Source organism: Corvus moneduloides, chromosome 1 (assembly GCF_009650955.1).
Source record: "Corvus moneduloides isolate bCorMon1 chromosome 1, bCorMon1.pri, whole genome shotgun sequence".
NCBI classification, from domain to species: domain Eukaryota; kingdom Metazoa; phylum Chordata; class Aves; order Passeriformes; family Corvidae; genus Corvus; species Corvus moneduloides.
In genome coordinates this window covers 85,678,606-85,694,598 of record NC_045476.1, presented here as the reverse complement: position 1 = coordinate 85,694,598, position 15,993 = coordinate 85,678,606, and the positions used below count along the sequence as shown (strand labels likewise).

The 15,993-nt window shown below is 37.3% G+C and overlaps 1 protein-coding gene across 1 annotated transcript in view; it reads right to left on the bottom strand.

The window, feature by feature from the left end:
• RETREG1 (reticulophagy regulator 1) overlaps positions 1–15,993 on the bottom strand; it is a 65,787-nt gene that overhangs the window by 30,751 nt on the left and 19,043 nt on the right. The gene's annotated exons all lie outside the window — the stretch shown is intronic.

Sequence of the window (15,993 nt, the reverse complement as noted above, 5' to 3'; positions counted from 1 at the left end):
AAAAGACTAAACAAAAAATCCAAACCCACCTAGCAATGATTTGAACCATTTCTAAAGATAACTATTTTTTCAAAATTTTCAAGAAATCTTTTACATACTGTTTCATGAAATTATTTCTTATACTACATTTCTACAAAGGTACTTCTGTACTAGCTCATCTCATGATCTGTAATTCAGTCAAGTCACATTAAAATGCTTTTTTTTTTTCCCTAGGCAAACATGCGACTCAAGATTCTGAAACCTGACCACCTCCCTGTCTCTTGGTTTGTAGCAATCTGAATCTGTTTCTTCTCACCAATGAATTTCTTTTCCCACTGACAAGAAGACGAACGATATGAAAGGCAGGACCATACAGCAAGATACTCAGACCACATACTGAGAGCACCTATGTCTAAAAGATTTTGCTGGTATGCTCACAGTTTGCTTAGATGACCCACCATTACTTCAATGCTGCAATCATCCTGAACATGAGGATAGGAGCCAGTTTTCCACCTAATCATGTAATTTATTCTTTGGTGCAATGTAAGAAAATCTCTCCAGAGAGGGATTAGTGCAATTGCAAGCCATAACTAGATCCAAGTACAGGTCACCAGTTCTGAATTAGACTTTAGAAGCTTAAGGATGAATAACTGCAGGACTTCAAGTACATTATAATGTAAGCACAGCACACAGTTATATATCATTCATCATTTTCACTAACACCAACCCTATTCTTATGTCCCAGCACAAAGAGCCAATGTTTTGATTAATATTCAGAATTGCTAGCCAAACATTTTCATAGTAGGTATGATCCATTTTGATTTCCTAAGGTCCACAGCCTAGCCTTTTTCAATGCCTGTATAGTGAAAGTGAGACAGATGACTAAATGACTGCTAATTTATCAACTTATTAACATCAACTTATCTATTTGTTTACTGTGCGACAAGAGATGAACTCTCCAGTGTTTAACATGTCTGATGGTAAAATTACAATCATATTCTCTCCCTTTAAAAAGAGCTTTTTTCATTAGAATTGTCTTTATTCAGTCTCACTGTGGTAGTTTATAAAACTGTGCAGCTGTGACAAAAGAAAGGATTATTAAATTGTCACTAACATGACTCAGTTTCAAGGCCATATTTTCATGTGATGGAGCAACTGGTAATCTCTATGCTACCTGTCAGTACTTTCCAATTCCAACACTTGTAACAGCAAGTTAGCAAATCTGATCTATTACAAGAAAAACAGTAACATGTGTATTTATATAATCAAAGTTTAAAGTATTTACAAACTAAAATCAGGGAGAAAATATCAGCGTGCATGCCACTTTAGAAGGCATGTATTTGTGTATGCTGATCAACCAGCTGGTTTAAAAAAAATACAGGAACCTGTCACCACAGTTCATATTACATTTTGACCTCACATTATAGCTCTGCCATAGCTGGAGAGAGAAAGCAGACATAAACTTCTTAAATGCTAACATCAAAACCTAAAGAAAATAGTTCTACATAGTGTCACTTGTGACAACATAGAAGGGTAAGATAGGTAATAATGCGAAGCAGAAATACACTATACAAAGCAACAGTATGTTTCACACAATGGCAATTCATACACATACACAATTACAAGCTGGGTAAGATGGTTACTTCTGAGTGCACTGATTAAAACAAAACCATCCTGAAGTGACAGGGTAAACCAATTTCTTCACCGAGTTTCTCTAAGTGAATACTTGTCAAACCTGACCATTCTCCTCTTTTAATATCTAGCCCTCTGTGAAACATCTGCAAATTAAAAGCAGTGGGAGGCCAGTGCAATACCACACAACTCCACAGAAAAGGCAAAGTGGCAGCCAAGAGAGAACTCAGCACTCTCCAGCAACCACACCTGCCCCCAAAAAACTACAGTCAAATGGCTCCTGGGCCAGTAGAAGTCAAGAAGGGTTCAGACGAGGGATGATGATCAAGGAAGACCTACAGCTTAACCTGTCTGTCAGCAAGGACACCTGCTGAGTTGTGACTGAGAGGAATCCCCTGAGCTGGCCAGGCGAGCACTGCCAGAACACTCAGCCAGAAGTGCAGAGCACCCGATAACCTTCACCCTGACTGGAGAGGATGAGAGGATGCACGACGTTCTGCTGAGGGGCTGGTAGAACTGCTGGGAAGACAAAACTAACTTCAGTTAGCTAGGCTTTTGTCCCAAAGATGAATTTGCCATTCCCTACCTCTTTACTATTAATTTTTGTTTAAATTCAAGCCATTTCATAAGGTGGTTTAGAACACATGTATAGACCATTTGTATTGCACAGCATTACAGCCGCTCCTATCATCGCTAGAACTTCCTTTTCCCTCATTTTTTTATGGGCATCAAAAGATTTCTAAAGAATCCTTTTGGTTAAGCTGTAGGAAATATATTTTAAAAGTCCAATTTGCTATAGAAGACTGAAAAATTAAGCTTTCAATTTAGAAGTTATATATAAATACATACATATCTATATAAATCTGTAAAATGCACAATATTTTATCACAGCTTTTGCTGTTTCCTTTAGAATCTTGAATAAAGATCATTGAGCCCAACTCCCTGAATGTTCCTATAGGTATTCCTGTAGAGAAGGGAAGTAGAAGGGTGGAAAAAATAACTCTCTACTCAGACTTTTACTTTAATTCAGTGAGGTGGGTTTTTCTTATTAAAAATCCCAACAAACAAACCACAAAAAAAAAACCCCAAATACGAAACAAAATAAACCCAGAAAAAAACCCCAACCCCCAAAATAATTTAATTGGGAAACAGTCAGAGCACTTTAAACATATAATTTTTCAACTGCTTTCAGGTAACCTGCAGTGCTTTTCACCTCCTTTCAGTGACTAAGAAATCCCCAAAAGACTAATTTCCATCTGCTAAAATCATTCTTTACAAAAAAAAAGCCTCATCAGTATGTTTTGAGTTTGATTACTGATTGAAGAACTAAGTATTTTCCAAGGTACATCTGGAAGGAGTTTCAGCAAAGTATTTGAAAGTTTTACAAAAAAATTTTGCTTATGTGTTGTTTTCAGAAACTTCTATTTCTGTTTATCATCATATTGTATTGAGTTTCCAGCTGAATTCCCACACTTTGAGACTTTGATTATAATAAAGAAGTATCTGATTCAGCTAACCAGTTAGGACAGAAGTTGTCAAGGTACACATTGTAAGAAAATTGTCTGCTTACGGTGAACACAACGGAAACAGTTTGTTCCTGTACAGCCTTGACATGAGAACTTTGTACAGTGATTGTTCAGATACATCTCAGTTTGTGTTCTAAGGCAAGCTACACGTGTTTAGAACAGTATATTTTTAAAGATCAGACATGCAAACCTCAGATATTCTTGCTCTGATTAATTATATTACTCTGATCTCATGCCTAAATGCATAAAAGCATGATGTTGAGGTACACACTGACCTTGCAACTTCCTTGGAATGCGCTGGTAGCAACAGACACTCCATCTAAAATTGAGCAATGGCTATCTCACGTGCCCTTCTTGGATTTCTCAGACTTTAACATTTATATAAAATCTATATACAAATGTAGATATAAATAGATAATATTTATTTCAGTCTTACTGTGTCACTTCACAAAATAAAAACTCAATGCTTGTATGAACAAGACCAGCTAGACTGGGTCTGCCAAAGGCCCATATAGCCCTGTGTCCTGTCTTTCATGCTTGCCAAAACAGAACACTTGGGGATACCTAAACAACAGAATAAAAAAATGGGAAAATACATAATGGTATCTCCATAAAATACAACTGAGTTTCCAACAACCTGCAGCTTGGGGACTTTCAAAGCCAGAGGTGGTGATTTTTTATTTAAAAGCCTTCAGTTAATTTTATTTTTAAAACTGTCTTGTAATTAATATTTAAAATCCATCTAATATTTACAACAATCATGTGCCAAGGATTTCTGAAACTTATTACATATTTTTATTTTTCCTCAGCTTGCTGCCTGCTATTTTGATGCCTCCTTATTCTAAAAGTGTGAGAGAGAAGGCATGTTCCTTGTGGTATTTTGAGAGACCTCTATTGTATTTCTCTTTAATTATTCCTTTAATGTTTTGAAAAGTCCTACCTCATTTACTTGCTCTTTATAAGAAAATAGTTCTGTATATTTGATCTACCTTGTTGCTGTGCTCTGGATTTTTTTTCTCCTGTACCTATTTCTGGACGGTAGCAGATCGGACCCATACGCAGTATTCAAGATTTTGACGTACAATAGATTTACAAGAGTGGAATGTGACTGTCATTGCTTTTCCCCTGCATGTCTTTTTTACTGTTCCTTAACAGTAGATTTAGTCTCTTGATCAATGCTGGTTTTGTGAAACCACATCTTATTCATGAGTTGTTAGTCACCTTCAGACACTATTATTTTATATGTGAATTTAGTACTGGTATTTCTGCATAACTTCATAGTTACCTACACTGAATGTCAGACGCTATTTTACTGAGAAAGAATCCTGTCAGGATGTTCTGAAATTCTTCATAGTTGGTCCTTGTCTTAATTTTCTTAAATAATTTGGTACCTGGCCATCCCACTATTCACTGCCTTTTCAAATCCCTTATGAGTACATTTGTCAGAGTAATTCCAGCACAAATAGCAGATATTTTTATATTCACTGTGAAATTCTCTTAAGCATTACCTCTCGCTATTAACTGACCTACAGTAACCTCAAAGGCCACAACTGCATCAGTGATCTATTAATCATACTACTAATCCAAGCATCAGGTAAAAAAAGGCTGAACTTCTGAGAGAGGAGCTAGGGAAAATCTAAGCTAGGGAAAGGAAGCGTGTGTCATATTGTGCTGTGGCCACAATATACAGGTGGACTTGGGAGAACTTTCACGGTTTTGCGCTACAGCAAATATTTATCTCCGAAAATTTTGATTAAACTGGCCACCTTAATATGTCTGATCATCTGTATTCATTGAGTGTGGAAACTCGCAGAACACACAGAATATGAGCAAATGTTATTTTCTGTTTCCCTTAGTGTAAAAATAAAATACTTACAGCTGTCTGGAATTGATCATCAGTGTTATTTAGACTCTAAAACATTTGGAATATTAATTAAAAAATGTTTAAGGCATGAAATATATTTTAGTAAGTAAACATGCACTATCTCTTCTGTCAATAAGAAATAAGAGAAGAAAAGGAGACTTGGAAGGAATACCATGAAGTTTGTTTCAAAACAGCTGAGCTATTTTACTCAACTGTATGTTGAAACACATAAAAAAATATAATGTTATTCTGCTGGTAAGATCACATGCTTCAACAAAACTGTGCCAGGACATTCCTTACTAAATTAGTGACTAGTCAGATGTTAAGCTGGGAAGCACACCCTCACGTGTTACAACCACCCAGACACCTGCAACATTAAAAAAACACCAGACCCAACTACAACTACATGTTTGTGTGCCCCCTATAAATAATTTCCATCATGCATTTTGTAATCTAATGCTTGAATTTGGCAAACCAGATGCACTTAAAGGTACAAAACCTGACTACTATAGAAAGTACCTGTCTACTCTACATCTGCTCTTTCTCTTGACTATAACCGTTCTAAAGATTCTAAGCAAGGATGTCCTCTTCCATGCCAATAACTAGTATATATTTCCAAATACCTTGTTTCATTGATCACAAATATTTCTTGCTTCTTTTATCAAGTTCTCAAATTAATCAAAATTGCTTGCTTCTTTTTCTTTCATATTACCCTTAGATTTCCATTATCCTTTATAAATTGCTTAGAATTTGAAAACTTGACAGAAATTAACTCATTAGGCTGTTGGGAGACCAGCACTTTTTTGTTTTGTTTTGGTTCTTTTGTTTGTTTGTTTTTTGTTTGTTTGTGCAGAACAAACCCTATTCTTCTCAAAAAAATAAAATAGCAAAAGCAGCATTTCTGCCTACAGGAAGCAGTTAATATAGACCAATTTTAAAAGACAATAAAAGCTACTTGTACTTGCAGGAGAAAAACATCTTTTTCACATGTTTAGCATAAGCCATACCATTTGCTTTTCACGCAGTCTTTAGTGATAATATAAAAATACAGAATATGGTTAAGCTTGCTACCCATTTTTATGGAGTTTTTAATCAACCATCATTAGACTTACATTTAAGAAAAGCCATTCCACAATGAAATAGTCCAATTTTCTTCTTAGTCCTAAAAGGAATCTCTCTATTTAAGGTAACACTGGGGGCTCCCTGAATGCTATAGTTTATAAATACCCTTTAAGATGACAAGTCAAATGACTTCAGGATTGCAAGTTATCTCTCACAGTTGTTCAACTGTTAAAATGGAAAGTGGTAAGAATAGAATAAAAACACCGATGGCAAAAATATTACATGTGCAATGGAACAAACATAGCACACAGGACATGACCATTTTAACATTACTCTTTTCGCTTACATTTACTCTCTACCCTTTGAAAAGGTCAGCTTTTTGAATTTCTCTCCTGATGAGCAATTTGAGGTTTGTCACTCCACTGAGACTGTTTACTCATCAGAAATGCAGTCATCCTTTACTTATGATCCGTCTGGTAGTTGTTGCAATGATATTCGGCTAGTTTAGGCACTAATTTGATGCAACTCACCTAATTCTATAACAAGGAACATTTTAAAATATATAAAAAAGGTGGAAAATAGCAACATTACATTTGCAAGCAGAACAAATCTCTGAGGCAGGCAAATATATCCAACAGCTCTGTGGCAAGCAGACAGTCTGCTTCTGGACTAGGCAGTAGTTACATTTATTTTATGGTGTAAACCTACAAAGAGTTAGAAAAAGGATGTTTCAACTGTATGTGAGGTTTCTGTTCTCTTCAGCAAGGCCTGGTACCTTGGTACTCTAAAGAAAGTACTACTGCTTGTTAACCAATTCAAACTTACAACAATGTGCAGCGAAGGTCTGACTGTGTAGACACCTTACTATGTCTGCCCAAGCTCTTTGAAGTCTTTGAACTAAAAGACAGCCTTGCTAACTCAGAGAATTGCCCTAGAAAACAGATGTTCTTTACAAGGAACTGACTTTTTCAAGTTTGTGCTGTATGCAAAGCCTTGGAATACAGTATCTCCACTTGAAAATAAGGAATTAAAGATTGCACTCCAATCAGTAACTTAGTGTCAGTTCTACTGTATTTATATGAAGCTGCTTCTGCATAGTCACAATTACACACTGCAAGACACATGGATTCCCACCAAAAATTAGAAAATCCCAGAATGTGGAATACTTGTCCATAAACCTTTAAGGATTAGGGATAAGTATTCAGGGTGAGACCTGACAGAGGCAGTGACCAGTTGTTCCGTTCAAAAGGATGTGACTGAATCCAAGTCATCTCCTTTCCCAGTCTGAGCCGGTTGGGAAGGTTGTTGCCACCCTTCAAGAGGCAGTTCTTGTAACTTGAACCCAGTAGGTTCAACACGAGTTGAAGTACATGACATTACTTTTTGGCTGACATTTTGTAAGACTATGTCCAAGCCTCTTGGATCGTTCAACTGGAAGGATCTTTATTTAAGATATGAGGGGTCTTTGTCACATTCTACCTCATACACTCAATTCCAAGTTTCACTTTCTTATTGACAAAATACCTGTCAATCACATCCCTGGACAGGTTTTCCTGTAATGCTATTTAGGCTGGCAGCCAAATTAAGAGTGTACCCTTCTATACCCTGCTGCTGAAGCATTCTATTTATAATTAACAATTTGTAAATAGAACAATATAAAAAAACAAAGAAAACAAAAACAAAACCCAAAGCAAAGGATTTATGCTGAAAGTGCAGTAATATTCAGAACTGACAACAATATGTAAGTGTGCCTGCCAGTATCGACAATTTCCAGGCAGCTTTGAAAAATAAATAGGGAAAGAATAAACGATGCTATGGTTAGCATGAAAAAGCTGACCTGCTCAAGAACAGAGAGAAAACAACATTTCATTAGATTCAGGAGGTAACCAAATATTGCCCCTTTTAATTCATTTGATACTCTCTGTGGGGGTGCTGCACTCCACAACAAGATTAATTACTTGCTTCACAAAGGGTCCCTGAAGACAGAAAAAGTAATCTGAGATGGATGGTACCAGCACAATTCCTCTGCAGTTTTTCAGATAGATTTTCTCTACAGAGATGTTCACAGACTTAAGAATTCAACCCATGAAGATGGGACAGGCAAGTATTTTAAGAGAAGCTTGTAGCTTTAATTGTATGACCAAAGTGTGGCCCACATCTCAACAAAGAAGAGAGTATGGTTTGTTTTCCCTGTAATTAAGATTTTTAAACCTTTAGCTCAGTTGCTAAAAAATACTGGAGTCAATATTGCTGCATCAGTAAGAAATATGGAAGTATTAAAAAGTGAAGGACACCTCCAAACTCCCTTGCTGAAAGCTGGGAAAACTTGGCAAACAGCAGGCAACCACACTGTACAAGTCTGTAAATTCAAATGCAGCACCTCCCATACTCACTCTTGTCTAAAATGCAAGAGTACATCTAAGCACTTCTTACTGAGAAAGTGCAAAATTGAGAAAGGGACGAGTGGCACGGGAGAGCTTCAGAGTAACACTGTTTTAGCAATTTTCTCCTTGTGAATCCCTGGCTCATTTCTCCACTCACCTCCTCTGTGCAATTTCCTGTATATGCTTTATAACTTTCTTTTCATCAGCTTTCAGAAGTTCTTTTATTTTCTAAGTGCTAGAAACAAGCTGAACTAAAAAAAACCCTAAATACTTTCAATTCTACATATCTTCTAGTTGCTTGGTTAGTGCTGTGATCAAAATGAAAATTCTACCATAACAATAAACATAGTGACAGAAAAAGGACGTGAGACAGCTGAGATGATGGCAGGCAGCATTGGGAGGTTGCATTTTTTCCCCAGTGATGACATTACGGGTGGCACGTGACATGCCAGTGATGCAGCATGCCAGAACTGGGTCAGCTCAGAATTACGAGCTCTTGGGTTGTTCACAACGGGCAAATCCACCTGCCTGTGCTCACAGACACCTTTAACAGAACTGCATTTTAGACAAAGTGGATCCAGAAGCAAAACTCTCACAAATAACTGAATGGTGACTGCAGCTCCATACTTCAAAATATCAAACACGGAATGCAGCTGGCTTCACTTTCTGTTGAAGACTGCTGAAGAAAAAATGCCTTATGTTAAAAAAAAAAAAAATGACGAACAAAGGCTGTATTTCCACCCTCCCATCACCACATTTTCCAACTGAGTGTAGCATTTAATTTTTACCAATGTGTAACAAAGGAAATTAATTACTGAGCCACTTAGGCACAGGATGCAGCACACCCTGCAGTTTGCACAGACTGCATTTATGTCAGGTATTTACTTCACATATTTAATCATGGATGCAGTGACTTCACTTGAACAAAGTATTAAAAAATTTAAAAGAAGTATTTCACGCTTCATTTATTTAAGTATAGTAAAAATACACATCTCACAGTACCCAGATGAACTTTTTTCCCAGCATGGAGGCAAACTGGTAAAATCACAGAATCATTTAGGTTGGAAAAGGCTTTTAAGATCATCAAGTCCAACCACAATGCTAGGTTAAGGATCTTTTGAAGCCTTCACATGAAATTGCCTTGAGTTCTTTCACAAAATTACTCTTTCTGGCTTAATAGAGGAATAAAATTTGTTTAACCCTGAGGAGATACAAACATAACACACACGCACACAAAAGCTTTCAAAAATATACTTAGAAATTATTACTGAAATCATCTGTGAGATTAGAAACACCAAAAAACAGCTGTCAAATCAGACTACGCGAGGTGTTCTTTTGCACCTTAAAATTTTAATTAAATATTTGTATAAGAACATTTCTGTTACCAGAACAGAAGAAAAAAATTTCCCAGAGGTACACATCAGCAGCCTTCTGAATGATTCCTTAGTATCTCAGTACTGCAACCTCAAAATAAACAATACGGAATGCTCTCAGAGCTCTCTAAATAAAACTAAAAGTTTAAATTAATTCTGAATAATTTTGATTACAACTAGCCAGGAAGCTAGAGAAAAGGACAGGATTGTGGGACAAATAAGTAGAGTAATACATTTGTCTAGGAGTCACAGTTTATTAAGTAAAACTAGAAAAAATAGTGCTATCCAAGCAATTTCAGTTCAACTGCTCCCACTTGGATATTGGAAAGATACTGAACGAGTTAGAAACATAGGTAAGAAGCTGTGAAAGCAGTCGAGGAGGATTATTCAGTATCCAAAAAAGTAAAAAGAAGGCATATTTCTTTTTAAAAAGGACACAGCCTGTCCTGAAGAAAAGATGAAAGCATGTATCTCAACTTCTACAATGCGTTTGAAATTCTGCTATTTGACACTTAAAAGCAAACTGCAAAAATACCACATATATGCAATAATCCCCATAACTTCACATTTAATTGAAAAGCTATACCAAAGGGCAAGGGCAGGGTATTAGAAGTGCCGTGTTACAGGAGACTGATATATCCTTAGCATTTTCATTCAGTATTTGCCTTAATCCTTCAGATGAGTGAGCTGCAATACCCCAGGAGGAGTGGCAGACACTGCAAAGGACAGAATCAGGCTTCAAAGTGGAGCTCAGACTGGGAAATGGCACAAAATCAACTGCCCAAACTCATCAGGAACATACTATATTTGAAAAGCAAAGTGCATAAATGCCACATGAGAAACAACTTGTTAAACAAGCAGTGCAGTGGAAAAGGAGACTGTTTCTACTTGAGTTATTTAAAAGACTTAGAAAAAAACCCCCTATGCCTGAGATTCATTTACAAGCATATACAGCACAAGCCATGTCTTTTACATAATACTGGTAAGTGTTTATTGTTCAGTTTGAGTGAGCATCATACTCAGAGCAATACAGGTACTCACACACGAATGATGACAGTTTCTGAAAACATAACTGGGTTAGAATATATCCTTGTATAAAAACAGTTAAAGCAGCCCCAGCACAATTCTGCTGGTCCTTTGTTTCTGCCCTTACTTCTTCTGAAGTTGCTCTTCTTGCACACAAGATAATGTTTAACCTTTATTTAACTAACAGGGACAGAAGACAAGGCTTACAGAAAGAAGAATGCAATATTTGTTTGGTAATTGTAAAGAAATGGGACAATTCCAACACTTTCTCCTCATCTTTTCTGTGCACCCTCCATAATGAAAGGTGACTTGAGGAAGAGAGGAAAATGCCTTGTGATGGCTTAGACAGAACTGAGCTATAACCAAATTACCAGAGAACCACAGACAGTAGGCCTGACTTCAAAAGTTTACAAACTACTCCATGTGAGATGAATTTGATTATATGCACTACATATTATTTCTGGCAAATATAAGAAAATAACAAGCCAAACAAGCCAACTGTTTCTACCAGTGAGATATGACACCTACAAAGGCTGTGCCATCATCATCATTTTCCCTCCCCTTAAACAAAAAAGAACCTACCAACTACTAACCTTTTCCTGTAATTGTATAGGAAAATGTACGAAATGGTTTTCAGACTAAGTGTGACACTTTTGCCAAAGTTACACCATTTCTACTGAAGTATTGGTTTTTGCTCCTGGGAGAAAATGAATACAAAAAACTTTACAAGAAGGCTGATTTTATAATTTATCAATATAAAAAAAACCCAAACCCAGCAGAATACATTACTTGAGACGGTAGCTAACAATTGGAAAATAACTAGCCAGAAAGCAGGAATAAGGTTACGCAATACTAAAAAAAAAAAAAAAAAAAAAAAAAAAAAAAAAAAAAAAAATTGAAGCATCTAGAGAAGCAACATAGACAGTTCTTTCTGCAATCTGCAGAAGGTTTGATCATTTACGTATAAAGCGCCTCTAGAAAAAACCCCATCATGCATACTGCTGCCTATTTGAGTTGTGTCAACACATTATATAAAACAAGGGACAATTACAATCTGGTATTTGAACAGTACAGTGGCTACTGAAAAAGTACAGGTTTAAGCTGCAAATAAAACTCAATTTCCATTTGGCTTCCACAAGTATGCAGTCACTTCCTGAAGGACTGCAACCACTTTTATATATTAAAAACATTTGGGGGAACCATATTTTAGAGCAGAATTGTTTGAGGTATGTTATTCAGCCTTATGTATCTTCCAACACAAACTCACATCAATATATGGGCCAAAATGAACAGAACAGCAACCACTACGAAATACCAAGGCTGGAAGCCTTTGAGTACACTAGATGCCTTCAGATTACATTGAAATAACTGAAGAAGCAAATATTTGCTCTCTGGAGCATATTTGTATCTGTTTATCTGTTAGACTATATCCTGCCCTCTGCCTTGCCGTAGGTGCACAGGAAGTATTTTCTTCAGTCTGTTACCAGATTTCATGCAGTTGTGTAGGGCCATGTGAGGAATGGATCTCGTCTGGATGACCAAAACAAGACAAAGAGACTGCGCAACAGGAACTGGAACTGATGGTGCCATGTTTTGGTACTGACTGGCCCACATGACTGGCCTTGGCTGACATTACCTTGGTTCCTATCTGTAACATCAAGGAAATGGATTAACAAGTGTAAAACAGGAACACTTCTGCTACAGCCTTAATCTCGTTGGAATTCCTAATGGAAAATACCTCTTATTTCCTAATCCACTCATCTGAAATCTCTTTGCAACACCCTGAAGGACAGGACTTTTATTTTGAGATACAGTGAAGCAGCATATCCTTGGTGTCTCAAGAGTGATTGGAATATACAATCATACTGTGCCCTGAGACTCATTTCAGAGAAACTTTACATACACTAAGAGGTATGTAAATCTAGTCCCTGTGCCCTGTTGTTACTGCTATGGATTGGTATTCCTGCATGGTGTGGCAAGAGTCAGCTTCTTATTGTAGCCACAAGCAGCAGTCAATGGCATCTCTAAAACAGACAGGCCTTCAGATGAACAGGGAACAATGACACAAGGGTTGTAAATGCTCTCTCTTGTCTCACCACCCTAGGCTTCCTGTATATATTCAAGGGAACCAAACAGTCACCATTAAGGCACACTATACCTGACCGGCCTACAGACATTTGTCTGGGAAGAGATGGAGCAGGATATATATGTCATGAAGTATTTCAAATCTCTCTCCATTGATCATAAGACTAAGCAGACTACATCAGAAATATTTAGGCACGTGACTGGCAGATTGTCTTAAGCAAACCCGGCAGGCAAAACATATGCAAATCAGAGGTGTGTTAATCCTCTGACATAACAAAGCATGGTAATTAGATGAAAGGGGCAACTGTCTCATTTATATTTAGGGACAACAAGAAGAGTTTTTTCATTGCTCTCAGTGACATATTAGGAATAATTTTGCACAAGTGCATTATGGAGTTATGATTAGATTCAAAAGATTATTTTTTTTTCTTCTTGGAAAAAAGCCCAATAGCTACACATTACGTGAAGTCTGTCAAGCTCTGAATGGTGCTAGCACAGAATATTGTTCTTCAGAACACACTGACCATTGTAATGCATACAAATGTCTATGAGCTGGGCTGATGCAAGTGTGAAATCAGTGTAGCTCAAAAGATGAATTCAGGTCTGGAGAAGCTATGACCTGAATTTGAAGCTGATCTGTCACAACAGCTGACCCAGTAATGGATGGTGTTACCTACCAAACAGTAACACTCGCCTGGAAAGGGGCAGCAACTTTGATGGCTCTGGGAGTCCACAAGTATCACCACAGCTAACTCTCATAAAAGGAATCTACAAAGAAGGGACTGGAGGAGGAAGGTAGTGAGGAACAGGAATGCCCTGGGCTTGGAAAATAACCTCTGTGTGTCTGTTTGTAACCTTCTATCAGTGAAGGCTGTTATTTCAGAAACATCCTGGTTGGCTAACTACTGAGCTTCAAGAGTGCTTCAATATTAACCCATGATTTTCAGCATCAAGTCCTAAAGTGCTTCAATAAAGACAGCTGCCAGTTAAGAGCTTGACCAAAAAGTGTCCTTTTTCTCTTGTAATGTTACTGTTCCTTCTTACAGAAGTCTAAATTTTCATTGATCAGATCATATGAGCAGCAGTGGATGAGACATGCTGTTCAAGGTGCTGCACTTCCTTATTTTTCCCTCATCTTGGCAGCAGAGGCCAGTCTACCTCCTTTGGGAATAAAAAACCCCTTTCTTTCAAACTACTAGGCCAGGAGAACCCTTTCAGGATTTATTTGCATAGCCTAAAGAGCTGTGTCCAAAACATTCAATGTATAATAATACTGTAAGTACTACACACCTACTGCAGTCTGTGTGGCTGATGCAGCCATTAGTGCAGTAGGGAGCTTAACACCATGAGTGGTCAGGCAAGGCTCTTCCCAGAAGCCAGTAGCTTTGATTTGAGAAAACGATAAAACACAACAGGGAACTGAAAATGAGCTATGCAGAGCTGCTGGTCTTCACAGCATTAACTCCTTTCTTTCTGGCTTATTCTTTTCAGCCACTCTCTGATGGCCATTTTAAAGCACTGTTGCTTAGTCCCTTCTCAGGCTGAAACCAGTTTTTTTTTAGGCTTACTATACAAGAAAAATTTTGCTTTTATATTAATTGGACCTTCTTAAGTTTGAACACTCAAGCAATGAAGGTGTGCCACAATTCCTGTGCATATTCTAATACATCTACTGACTAGAGAAGCGTCTGGTTTCAAACACATCTCTGTAGGATAGGAAGAAATAAAACAGCTTTATAATGAGGAAGAGTAATTTAGCAAGTGACCTTTTCCAGTGCTCCTCTAACAGCTGCCACCCATTTTTTAAGAAGGAAAAATACCAGTACAGCAGTTCCTCAGAAACAGAACCAGATTCAGGAAAAAAAAATGTGCTACAGTGCTTCCCTGAGGAAGGTTCAGCTTATCTTGCTTCAGTTTGAAAATTTTAAACTTAAAATAGTACTAAATGACTCCATTAGAAATACAATCACAGGTCTTCTTACATAGACACATTTTACGTGTGAGACAACAAGCATTCTGCATTTAAGTTATGGTAATGAAAAAGAAGTGAGGCTATGCTTGCTTTGACGAGACAACAGTGCTCAACAAAGATGAAAGAGGACCAAAAACAAGTGCCACAAATTAACAGCATCTTCAGTGAAGTACTTCAATCTCTGATACTTAGAATGTACATGCAGCAGAAGAAATACACAATGCACATGAATGTTGAAAAAATGCAAGTTTCAGAACAGCCATAATCATTCACGCTCCAACTACCAAATATTTACCATTTCACAAAAAAACTCATGAAAAATCTGTGCCACCATTTATGAAACATCCTGCTGTGATAGTGACTGATATTAATTTTCAAAACCAGAATCACATAACAAAAAGGTAGGGCAGGAAATGAGTCTGTTCAGATCATTTTTGTTACGTTCTGTCTGCGCATCTGTTTTAATAAACCACACTGTGTGTGGCAATTCTGTCAGGCACTAGAATTGGTCAGTTCTGCAGTTAAACCATTAAAACAGCTCTTAGCACATTTTTGGCACATGCTCACTAGCACTTGCCAAAACAACCCAAAGTAGTTTCAAAGCTGGCACAGAGCAGAACTCCTTTCCTGCCTGCCCATAGCCATTCTGCATGGACCTTAAGGCAGTTACCTACTATGGATGCAGGGCTGTAGGGCCATGATGCCAAAGAAAAATCATGCACACATTTAATTTATTAGAATAGGTGTTGTCTCTCACTGAAAGTATCACAGATCTACTAAAGTTTTTCTCTGCATGTTATTTAAGAGCAGGTGATTCTCTGCTGGATATGGGGATATACTAGGCACCCCTTGCTTATATAATAACTTGAAAACAATTTTTCATATCCAATTTTGAGTAAAATGGAAAGGAACCATGCACCCAGCCTCAACATCTTACAGCAGTTCTTTCAATTTCAACACAATCAACAGGCACATTTATAGTAGCATTCAGAAAAAGAAAAACCCAAACATCCACCCACAGTGCAAACAAATGCAAAGTCTTTATGTGAACTTATAAAAGCTATAAATGAAAGGCTGGGTGCAACGGTTG